The sequence below is a fragment of the Schistocerca cancellata genome, chromosome 8 (genome assembly GCF_023864275.1).
Source record: "Schistocerca cancellata isolate TAMUIC-IGC-003103 chromosome 8, iqSchCanc2.1, whole genome shotgun sequence".
NCBI lineage: Eukaryota > Metazoa > Arthropoda > Insecta > Orthoptera > Acrididae > Schistocerca > Schistocerca cancellata.
The window spans coordinates 63,432,037-63,443,623 of NC_064633.1; positions in this window are offsets into that span (position 1 = coordinate 63,432,037).

Consider the following 11,587-nt stretch of genomic DNA (forward strand, 5'->3'; position numbering starts at 1 on the left):
GCTACGGGCTGCTGCGGCCGCTGCATGGCTGATGTAGCCGGATGCGCGTTGGATATCAGCTCGCCCGTGTGACGTCTTCTTGCAGTGCTCCAGCAAACATGCAACAAGTTCACAAACAGTGTACTATCCTTATGGGCATTTTTCCTGCTGTGGGAAAGAACGCACACAGTTATTGGCAGTTATTATTCAGTAGGCCTTCACTAGTCTGGTTTGCACAATGTTTCGTTGTCACAGTAACACGTTTTATGGGCACACAATATTTTTCACCATGTCATGACTTGTCATTAGTCACACGCAAGTTTCACCTTAAGACAAAATGTATCTCTGTAGTCAATGCGCTTTTCTGGCATCCCTTGACACACAAAGAATTAAAGTTTGACACTAACTTGGTCCACCGTCCGTTATCGGCTCACTGTTCGTGTCGTGCTAGTTCCTTGTCCACTTGCACACACGGCGATAATACAGTTTTTTATTACTTATACACCACAACTTCGTGACGTATTGCTGCAGGTTTGAGTCACTGTCTGTCTCTGCCACGCAATACTGCACTTTTGTTTAAGTTCCTTTATTTTTATTTACAATGTCCGCTGTGCAATTTTTTGTAACAGCACATTCGTAACTCTTTACCAAGGTGTGTGATATTTGCGTACATGGTAACAAATATTAAAATTTCGTATTAGTTTGCCCAAAAATCATCTATATTCGTGTTCGAGTAGATTTTATTTGTGCATTCCAGCCGGATTCAGGCATATTGTTCAATAACTCCTTTGAAATCATGTCACACTTTACTATCAAGGTCCTACGTAACTACAGTGTAGTCTCTGTAGGTTAAAATTGACTTGGACTGTATCTGGCTAGTTCCTTTTTTTTTTTTTTTTTTTTTTTTTTTTTTTTTTTTTTTTTTTTTTTTTTTTTTTTTTTTTACCGATTGAATCTGCATATGCTTCAATTGAAGCTTCTCTGTGCGTAACTTTGCGTTACTTAAATTTGCAATAAGGTTGCCTCCCATGGTGCCCTCGGGTCACTACTGGGTGCATTATTCTCTCTGATAACATTGGTTAGATAATAAAGTTCTCAGGGCCTCATATTATTGATATTATTCTGGGTTCGAATCTGTCAATCTGACAGCTACACATATATACATACATACATATATAATAGAAAAGATTGTGCCAAGAAATAATTCAATTTTGACACACATATAGAAAATTATGCAGTACACTAATTAATCATTACTAAAATGTTCCTCTTGACTGAACTCTGTCACAGCTTAACACTACAAATAATTGCACTAATCAGATTATCTGTGCAGACATTTAGAGCATGTTTTAGATAACACAAATGAAAAGAAGACATAACACAAATATTCATACACACATGAGAACGTCAATCATATTCTTATAACTAAATACTTCTACACTAGTACATTATGTCTACAGATCACACATCATTAATGTTCATTATTTACAAAAGAATGGTGTCCTCATAGGACTATTAGTCTTTTACTGTATGAATATTTTTACATCCTTACGCGGATACAGTCCCCGTACTCTCCCTGAGTGGGGATCTGCTAAGAGATAGCTACTATTTCCTTCTTGGACTAAGGAATGGAGTATGAGGCTCGACAGTAGGTTTTGTGAGGTTTCACCTCGATATTGTACTGATATCCCTTAACAATTCCTGGTCGTTCTGAAAATACATCTGCATAATTAGATAATAACTGTACCAAATCCTGCTGTTGCATTGAATTCAAATTTTCGGACTGTGATACTTTGTTCACAAGTGCGTCCACATTTGCTTTTAATTGATCACTTTCTACGTCTGGATAATAGAGATTTTGTCCTATAGAATCATTGTCTAAATGTAGTATCCACTGATTCCTACATTTTATGTTAATAGTATTACAATTAGGCACAGGTACCTCTTCAGATCTGAGCATGGACAATTCTATCCTCCTACCAGCGTTCATCAAACTTAATTTTCCCCGAGAAAGGTCGATTACTGCGTCCCTTTCTCTCAAAAAATCTACCCCCAAAATGCAGGCTACTTTTAAACCCTTTACTACCAGGAATGAGCACGCTATGGCTTCTTCCCCTAAATACATCTCTACCCGCACTTGGAGTTTAATTATTTGTCGCTGTGCACTTATGGCTCCAGTGACTTTACAATTGTTCACAGGAAAAGTCAGCATACGCCTTTCTTTCCCCAGTACTTTGAATAAGTCCATACTCATGACACTGACAGTAGCACCTGTATCTACGATCGCTTGCACATCAATATTGTTAATTTTGATCTCTATTATCGCTTGTACTTTGTCTTTGTGCTCCTTTATGCTCGTGGATGGTTCAGTTATCAATTCATGTCCCATCTGTACCCCGTCATTATACCTGAGGATACAGATTCCCAATGTTTTGTTCGGTGTCGGGCTGCTCTCACTCCAAACCTCAGCCGACGATGGAGAGCGTATCTCGGCTGAATCTAGTTTGTTGAATTAGTACAGGTGGATGGGTGTGGTTGCTCTGTGTCACTGACCTCCACTATGTGTAAGTTGTGTTGCGTCGGCCACCACGGTTGCGCAATTGGCGCATTTTGTGGTGGCGGTCGGTTATTGTCATATCCTTCACTGTTTGGCCGGTCCGTACTGGGCCTCTGGTTCTGTGGCCAAGTTCGGTTTGCATCATTATAGGTATTAGTGTTCCACGGCCCCCTGGCATTTTTCCATCGACTATTGCTTGGTGGGCCTGTTTCATATCGGTCATCAGACCTCCTTTTCCGGTCATTATTCACCGGCGGACTATTGCCGCCGGTCTCTACCTCTATTCCCGTTTTGTACATAATCTTGTCTCCTATTGTTACCTCCGCTGTTTCCATTATTTGGTGGAGGCGTGTTATTTCGACCATTTCTGTAACCGTTTCCGTTACTTCTAGCCTGTTCAGAGGCTGCCTTAACATCCTCCTGAATCAGGTCAATTGAGTCCAGAACAGACAAGAAATGTTCCATATCGTTTTCGGGCACGTGTATAAGTTTTTCCTTTACGTGTATCGGCAAGTGTGATTTCAAAAGTCTGATCAAATCCCAGGATGAAATCTGCTCGTCCCAATAATGGGTCTTATTAATGTACTTCTCAAAATATTTTCGCAAATTGCCTAATCGTGGAGAATACGGCTCTGGATTATATACCTCCTTCCGTAATCTCTCCTGAATACATGTTGACCAATATTTGGCCAAGAATGCCTTTTCAAATTGCTCATATGTATCGCAACTGTCAGCTGCTTCGGTTGCCCATAATGCAGCATCTCCTTGTATTTAAGACATAACGAACTGTATTTTCTGTGTATGACTCCAAACGCTAGGCAAAATGTTTCTAAATCCCTTGATAAACACTACAGGGTGAACAGATTTCTTCTCCGTTGTAAAGATCTGAAACTGTCGGTTTCTAATTAGACTTTCTTCAATCACTACTTTAGAATGGCATTTATTTGTTTCGCTTACATTGGTTGCCTGTTCTGTCTCGCAGTCGCAATTTTTTACTACTGTATTTATATGCCTATCATTGTTGGACCTGGCTGGCGTGACATACAGCTGTGAGTCGTCATGCCGCAAGCTGACTTCTATTTCGGCAAGACGACTGTTGACATTCCGCTGCCACAGCGGAATGTCAGTTTGTACCACCTTTTTCAGGTTCTGCACTTCCGCATTTGAGCCCACATCTTTGGCTTCAATCGCGGCGTGCACTTTCTTGTCTATTTCCTTTATAAATTCGCTTTCCATTTTGTGCACTTGTTCGGACACTTTGTGCTCAATTACTTGATCTGTGTCAATCTCTAATTGTTCCACCCTGTTGGTCAGTACACTGATTTCCTCTACGATACTGGCGCTAGCCACTTGGATACTGTCTACTCTTTCGCTTAGTTCTTGCACCGTTTTGGGTAATGTTTCATAGTTTTGCTTCATACTAAGAATCTCACTCTGCATAGCTTTCAAAGATTGCATTAACTGCAAGTCTCTCTCATGCAGGCGTCGATCACGCTCTGCTTGTTTAGCATCACATTCTCTATCACGCTCTGCTTGCATACGTGCAAATTCAGCTACCAATCTCTGGTCACGCTCTGCTTGTTTAGCATCACGTTCTCTTTCACGTTCTGCTTGCACACGTACAAATTCAGCTTGGAAATTGAGCATGCGCTCGAACATAACTCTTAATGATTGCACTTCTGACATCTCACCACTCTCTGGTCCGTGTCCAGTGCTTGCGGGTGGCACAGTATTTCCGCTATCGACTGAATCACTGGGTGGCAGTGGCAACATTTCTTGCCCTTCTGCCCCCAGATTCTCACATTGTACTTCCTGAACTACGTCACTAACATTACTTTGTGTCACACTTTCTAACTCGGTATCACTACTTACTAACTGTTGTTCATTATCCATGTTGATATCCTTCTGACTACGCAATCTAACCATAGTAAACAAGAGAAATAAAATCTGAACTAAATATCCTAACACTCAGGTTTCACTGACATAATCACACAAAAGAAATGGTCATTTGTTAAAACACACTTATTATATACTACAATGACTAACTACTCAAATGTCCTGTTATTTTAAAACAAAGCACTAACAACAAGCACACCACTAATGATCCGAGAACACTGCACTGAGGCTACTTTACTACCCACAGGACAACTACACTGTAGCTTTACCTTTTGGTGATCTATCTTGGGTGCAGCTGCCCCCTGGTATTGTGGTAGGTAATTAATTTTTCGAAATAATGAGCTCTCTTCTTCAGCTTGCCTCTGGGTATATAGTGTTCTCATGCAAAAAATCATATACAGGTATTACCACACAATATTGGTTATGCAATACATACAATACATGGAAAAATTATTAAATGTTCTCCAACAAAGTTCGACTATAATAATTCCCTAGTTATCTCATGGGTATTTAGTGGCCACTGCATATTCGAGCCCCACGTTGGGCGCCATTTTTAACAAAATTTTACTGTGTATAAATTTCGTTAAAGAATTTTATTTACTTTTATAAGTGTATTTTCTTTACCTTTATTTCCTTTGCGTGCGAACTTTGTTGTAGAACCTCTCTCTTATTTACGTGTGGTAATAAAAATTTTCACTTTCAAAAGAATTACGTACATTTACAAATTACGTGAACTCATATTAACTGATTAAGAATATTTGGTTGAAAATTAAATTCCTTACATCATTCGGCCTTGGCACACATTTTCTAAATGCAGTGGATTTTTTTTTTTTTTGTTAATTTTATTTTTACTGAATTCTTTCCCGGCGTTAGCTTTTGAACACAAGATTATCACTATTAGCAGAAAATGATTAATTATTACCAAGCCAACATTTAATTATCACCGATCAAACCTACTTCGCTATACATTAAAGTTATTTGAAAGAACCAAAATTGTTAAATTTCAATGTTAACTATCCGTCTAAGAATGCACAAATGTGTAACTATTTTTTTTTTTAAATCTGTCAGTCTCTGGATCGCTGTAAAAGAAGAACATTCTCTTAGTTCACTGTTAATGTTTATCTATCTGTTCCCGATTTACGGGTTTGGTTGATTTTTCCTTTAGCGGAACAATTTTTTAAATGTGCCGCCGCTGTAAATCGATCGGTCGCGGCACAGCCCAGCAACACCGCTAAAAAATGCTGAAAACTCTTTAAAGAAATATTATAGATGACATGGGCAAGCTAATTTACATTAATAATACACACTTTTTATAAATTCTGATATATTTAGATCAAGCAATAATTCAACTCTCATTAGTTTGTAATTTCTCCTTCAATGGCGGCTAAATCTAGATACAGACAAATGACGTCTACCCAATCACCAAAAACATTCGATACAGCTTCCTACCGCTTTCAGCTCTAAACGAGGAAGACCAAAGAATACATAGTGCATTGTGCTTTTATAGTATTGCTGACTATTAACATTTCTTTGTAATTTCACGAGATTATTTCCCTCTGACTGAATTTCACATCTCATATCTCAGATATTGACACATTTCGCAATTACATATTTAATATAGAAATATTACCATCCTAAATACAGAGAGAATATTACTACAAAAAATATTACAATAATAACAAATGTCTTTTACGCAAAATTCAATAATATTTTTTGTTAAATAATTACATTATATACAAATTGCTCAGAGTGGCGTATATGGTACAAATAAATTTCAGTTTGTTAATGTGTGAGTTTGCCAGGAAACGTTACAAACAACAACATGATATTTGTAATTTCATTAGGTTCATTTGAAGTGCACTGCCGTTGGTATGTATTGAGTAAGATTAAATTGTTTTGTGGCTTCCGAAGGAGGGTGGGTGTTTTGTGTTCCTATATTATCAGCTACAGGGAAGAAATGTTCATTGAATTTAGAGGCTGCTGTTTTCAGATTATTTTCATCTTTCGGCATGGCAAACTATTAGCAGGAGGGGGCTAAATGTTTTGCTGTTCCTCAAATTATTTGCAAGTAAGTGAATATTATCATAGTTATATTACTATTTAACCTAGGAGTTTTAGGTACAAAAATGTTATCCAAAAGGTATAATGTCTTGTGTGAAGAAATGCCAATATTGAAAAAGAAAATTTTGCTATGGAAAGCATATGTGAGAGTCGAGATGTTACTTGCGGTAATATCGAACCCAACATTAAGTATTCGATCGTTTATAATGAATTAACTTTATTTTGATCATGTCGGTACAAACACATCCGCTCGAATACAGAGTTTGGAACACACTGAGATAAACAGTTTTCAAAAAAGTTCGTTCTCAAAGATGAGGCCGTCGACTCTTGCAGTCGATAACCTCCGCAGAGCCCCCGCCAGCAGTGCGGAGCACTGTAAGGATGATGAGAGGCACGTGTGCACCCAGCTGGCTGATGGCGCAGGTGCGCGTGACCGATCGTGTCATGGCAGGCGCTTGTGCGAGGCGCGATTGGACCGTTTCTCGATGTCTTGGTAGGCGCGACCAGCGGAGGGAAGGAGGTGCAGAAGGCGTCCACACGTTGACCGTGCCATGCTGCCAATGGCACGGTGGAAGCAGAAGGCGGCGGCGTGTTAGTGGGGAAACACCGTCGTGCCGAGGCCGTGCGGCGCAGCGGGGTTTTAATCTTATCAAAGACTCGGAGTGCATTGAAGATGCGATGCGATGTATTGCCAAAGTATTTGCCGGCGAGCGCCGTGGTAAGTGCAACGTGTCCGGTAACAGTTTGTTATTGGCTGTACGACACAAATGAGCAAGCATGCTGTGGCTTAACAGGTTGCATAAGAGATGCCGGATGAGCAACACTCACGGTAATGACATAGTTATAGAGGCACTTGATGTCGTAGCAGGGGAGAAAACAGCAAGCTGCACATGACTGACCTTGGCGGAGGATGACTTTGGTGTAGACGGAAGTGTCACAGAGTCCGTGGACGGTGAGTGTGTTACAGCAGTAGATGGCAGGATGTTCCAAGCGGAGTTGACAGTGTCATTGTTTTGATGTGCGAAACAGCTGTGATCAAAGGTTGGGGGGCGGGGCTGTGAGCCCTGTGCATGAGGCATGGCGATGGCGAGATGTGGTGCAAGGCGGACGTGGTCAGCGAAACCATGGTTGGAGCAGGAAGGCGATGAGACGTAATGTGAACATGAAGTAGTCAAATAGGCGGATGAACTACTGGTCTGTGGCGTAGAGGCAACACAGTTCAATGGAACTGGAGCTGTGTGTGTGCTGTCGCTGTCGGTGCTGCGGTCGAGTCGTAAGGCTGCAAGCTGCTCGCGCGAAACTGCTGCACGGTCGTTTGTCGGAGCGGAAATGGCAGATGTGTTGGTCGTACATTGCGGAGGTGAGGTAGTGAAGAGGGCGGAAAAGCAAGCGGCACTGGAATGCGGCTGGTTATGCCGTGGTACAGAAATAAAGTGTCTGGAACTACCAAGGAATGGTGGCAGTGGCGTAAATAACTTGCTTGTATCATATCAGTGACATAGAATTTCCACTTGAGGCGGCATGATGGTGACAGTTGTGACATCTGGGACATAGATCCATGTAGCGTGATCGTCAGGGTATTAGTTGTAGCTGGTAGTAACGATGAAGGATCGTCAGCAGTCGGAGGCGGAACAATGACAGGAGCATCTCGTTGCATGTCGTGCTCAGGCGGTGTCGGCTGCGGCATGTGTAACTGATCTTGTACCAACAAGTTGTATGTCGCAATTTGCTCACGTAGCTGTCGCAGTTGTTCAGGCAAAAATGTATGTTGTGAAGCAGTCTGCTGTGTATCACTGAGTAAGATGGGGTCGAAATCAGAATCTGTCTCTATCAAAGGTAGGCGGCACAGTATTGACGTAACAGTTCGAGTAGAAGAGATCGTATCATGTGTGTGATCGTGAATGTGAAACTCAGTACTCGGCGGCGGTGGAGTGAGAACACGTTCACTGCTGTATGAAGCATTGATACAGCTGAAATCATCTTCTGGGGTGGGTGAACAAGTTGCAGGCGCAATTGAGTAGTGAACGTTTGGGCGGTAAGCGTGCGTAGTGTCGGCGAGTTGTTGACAAGATGCGTGTGCGGTAGCGGTGGCGGGATCGTATGTCGCGCAGCTGTTTGTTTTGACTGGGTTGAGGTCAGTGAGCCAGCAGGCAGCGGCCGTGATGTCGCTGTTGGTAGCAGTCGAGCAGAGTCAGTGCAGCTCGGGTGCTGCGTAGAGGGAGGTGTGGAACGTCCAGTGTTGCACTGAGAAACAGCCGGCATTGTTGTAGGTGTAATTGGTGCATTGTTGTTGATTGGTAGGATGTCCTTGATGAAATTTTTCCTGTGATGTTGGTGACAGGCGTTGAATTAAAGCGGCTTTCGCTCTAGTGTACTTGTCACTCAAGTTGTCACAGATAATGTCTGTAATTATATAATGATAGTCCTTTAGGTGCCTGAAGAGTACGAGGTATTTTTCACTTTCGTCGGTGATGCCATGAACCACATTGGAAGTTGGTCCGAGAGAAATGTTGGTAGTTGAATGCTGCAAATGAGGGACAAGCGCGGAGAAGCGGTGGAAAAGTTGGCACAAACATTCGAACTCTGGAAGATGGGCTGTGCAGAGACCAGGTCGAATGAATTTGCACGTGGCGTGGAAGACGCGGTAGCCGTGACGGGCGTTTGTGAATTCAACCAGGCATGTGATTTAGCCGTAGTTCGGAGTTCGTGCGAACTGGGATTTGCAACATAGTCCCCGTTTGTTGCAGTTCATTGTTTGGCATGATTGTCCGATGTCTAAGCACTGCACAAAGTTAATTCATTACACAAAAGCAAGTCAAAATTGTCCAAATTAATCGGCGAAGGAGCACTGCACTGTCCGGAAGTGAAATTACCAACGTGTTGAGCGGGTTTCGACGGATGACGTGTGCGCCTTGATCACATTGTCGATGTGTGAGAAGGTGACGAAAGTTACCAGAAAGCATGATTCACACAAGAGTCAAGAATTTACACACTAATTATACTTCCTGTACACTGCATCCAGATGTGGCGCGATGCAAAGTCGATGGACGTAGAAATCCGACGAAGGGTTGCTGCATTGGCGTCGTGAGCAGCGTTTGTGAGCGTCGGGGTCACCAGTGTGGGAGTCGAGATGTTATGTGCGGTAATATCAAACCCAACATTAAGTATTCAATCATTTATAATGAATTAACTTTATTTTGATCATGTCGGTACAAACATATCCACTCGAATACAGAGTTCGGAAAACACTGAGATCAACAGTTTTCAAAGAAGTTCATTCTCAAAGATGAGGCGGTCAACTCTTGCAGTCGAAAACCGCCACACGTATATGCATCATTAAATCAGAAGCCTCCCAAAAGAATTCACTCAGGCATTGGACACACTGACATAAGTCATTCGTTCAGAAAACTATTGAAACAAGTAACATTCAACAGTTCAGTGATTTCCTTTTTTATTTTATTTTTTTGAAGAGTGGGGCTACTTCTGCAGTCAGCAGCAAACATCTGTGTATAGGAAGGAATGTTTTCGCCAAATTTCTCCTGGCATTTACAGTGTTTAAGTAACTTATGGGGATGTAGCCTGGTGACATCATCGAAAACTGCTGATATTTTGACAAGTGCACACCCTGTCATTTTCAAAGGAAAACTGCAGCAAGTAACAACCATGCAAGGTAATGTAACGACTTGGTTTGCAGAGCCATTCCCAAAAGATGCGCGCGCGCGCGCGCGCGCGCGCGCGCGCACACACACACACACACACACACACACACACACACACACACACACACACACACAGAGCCACAGTCTCTGCTAACCGTAGCACCATCACACAACCGCAGATCACCAACGTCAGAAGTTATTGATACTGAAAAATTAATAACCCACAGCTGAGGTAGCATTAACTCTTATGCTTGTGTTTTTTTGAAAGAGGAGAGAGCAGGATTCCATGCAGAATTTAAACAAATACCTCCACCTATATTTATAGGAATACTTGTTAATTTAATTCCAATGACTTTGTTAATAACATGACAGAATGTGTGTGTTTTATTCCATAGGACGGCATGTGCCAATATAATATTCTGCAATAGCACATTTATTTAGCTGTTGTAAGCATATGGGACAACTGCTCAATACATCAATCCTCCACGTTCCTGATAGTTTCACCAATATATGACAGGTCACAACACAACTGCAGGGAATGTGGTAGACACTCACATTACACAAAACAAAATCACTCTTTATGGAACCTAACAGGGCCCTAAACTCAGATGATTTAAAAAATGCATTTTGCATCTTATTTCTGCAAAATATGACCAATTCTGTTGGAAATGCTTCATAGGCAGGGTAAAGAGGACATAACATTTGGTGCCACTCACTCAGTGCACGTTTGGTCAATAGTGCTACACAGTCTGAGCTGTCTTTCACTAAAGATTGGCTGACTCAGGTGACAAACTCTGACAGTCTGAGATGACATGGGCCCTGCGAGCCAAGGTATGAAATACCCCTTCACACTGAGGTGGGTGGTGACAAGTAGCAGCCTGTAAATACACTGTGAGTAGGCTTCCTATAAATGGCATGGTACGAGGTAGCATCATCCTTCCTCTTGACCAACACATCAAGGTAGGGAAGGGGGCTATCTTTTCCAATTCTGTCATGAAACAAATATTTAGCTGGATTGAATTCTGGTGTTCTAAAAAGTCGTTCAAATGCTCCCTGTCATGAGGCCAAACAACAAAAGCATCATATGCATATCTGAAAAAAAAAGCACACAGATTTCAAAGTCAACTCCAGTGCATGTTTCTCAAATAATTAAGACTCTTACTCATCTCCTGCCACAATGTACTTTTCTCCAGGAACCTGTTTTCCTCTGTACACTTTTTTTGGGGGTCAGCATCAGTGCTGCCAAACACTGTATCATACAATAAAAACTGCATTTCTTTTAATGTAATCCTGCTTGATTAAAATAACCGTAGCATTGCCCTTGTCCATAGATAAAATAATATTTGGATTAACTCTAAGTGAATGTAAAGCAGCTCCCTCAGCTGCTGTTGTATTACTCTTGGCTGGATGTGTCCCAGTCAACTCATGACATGTC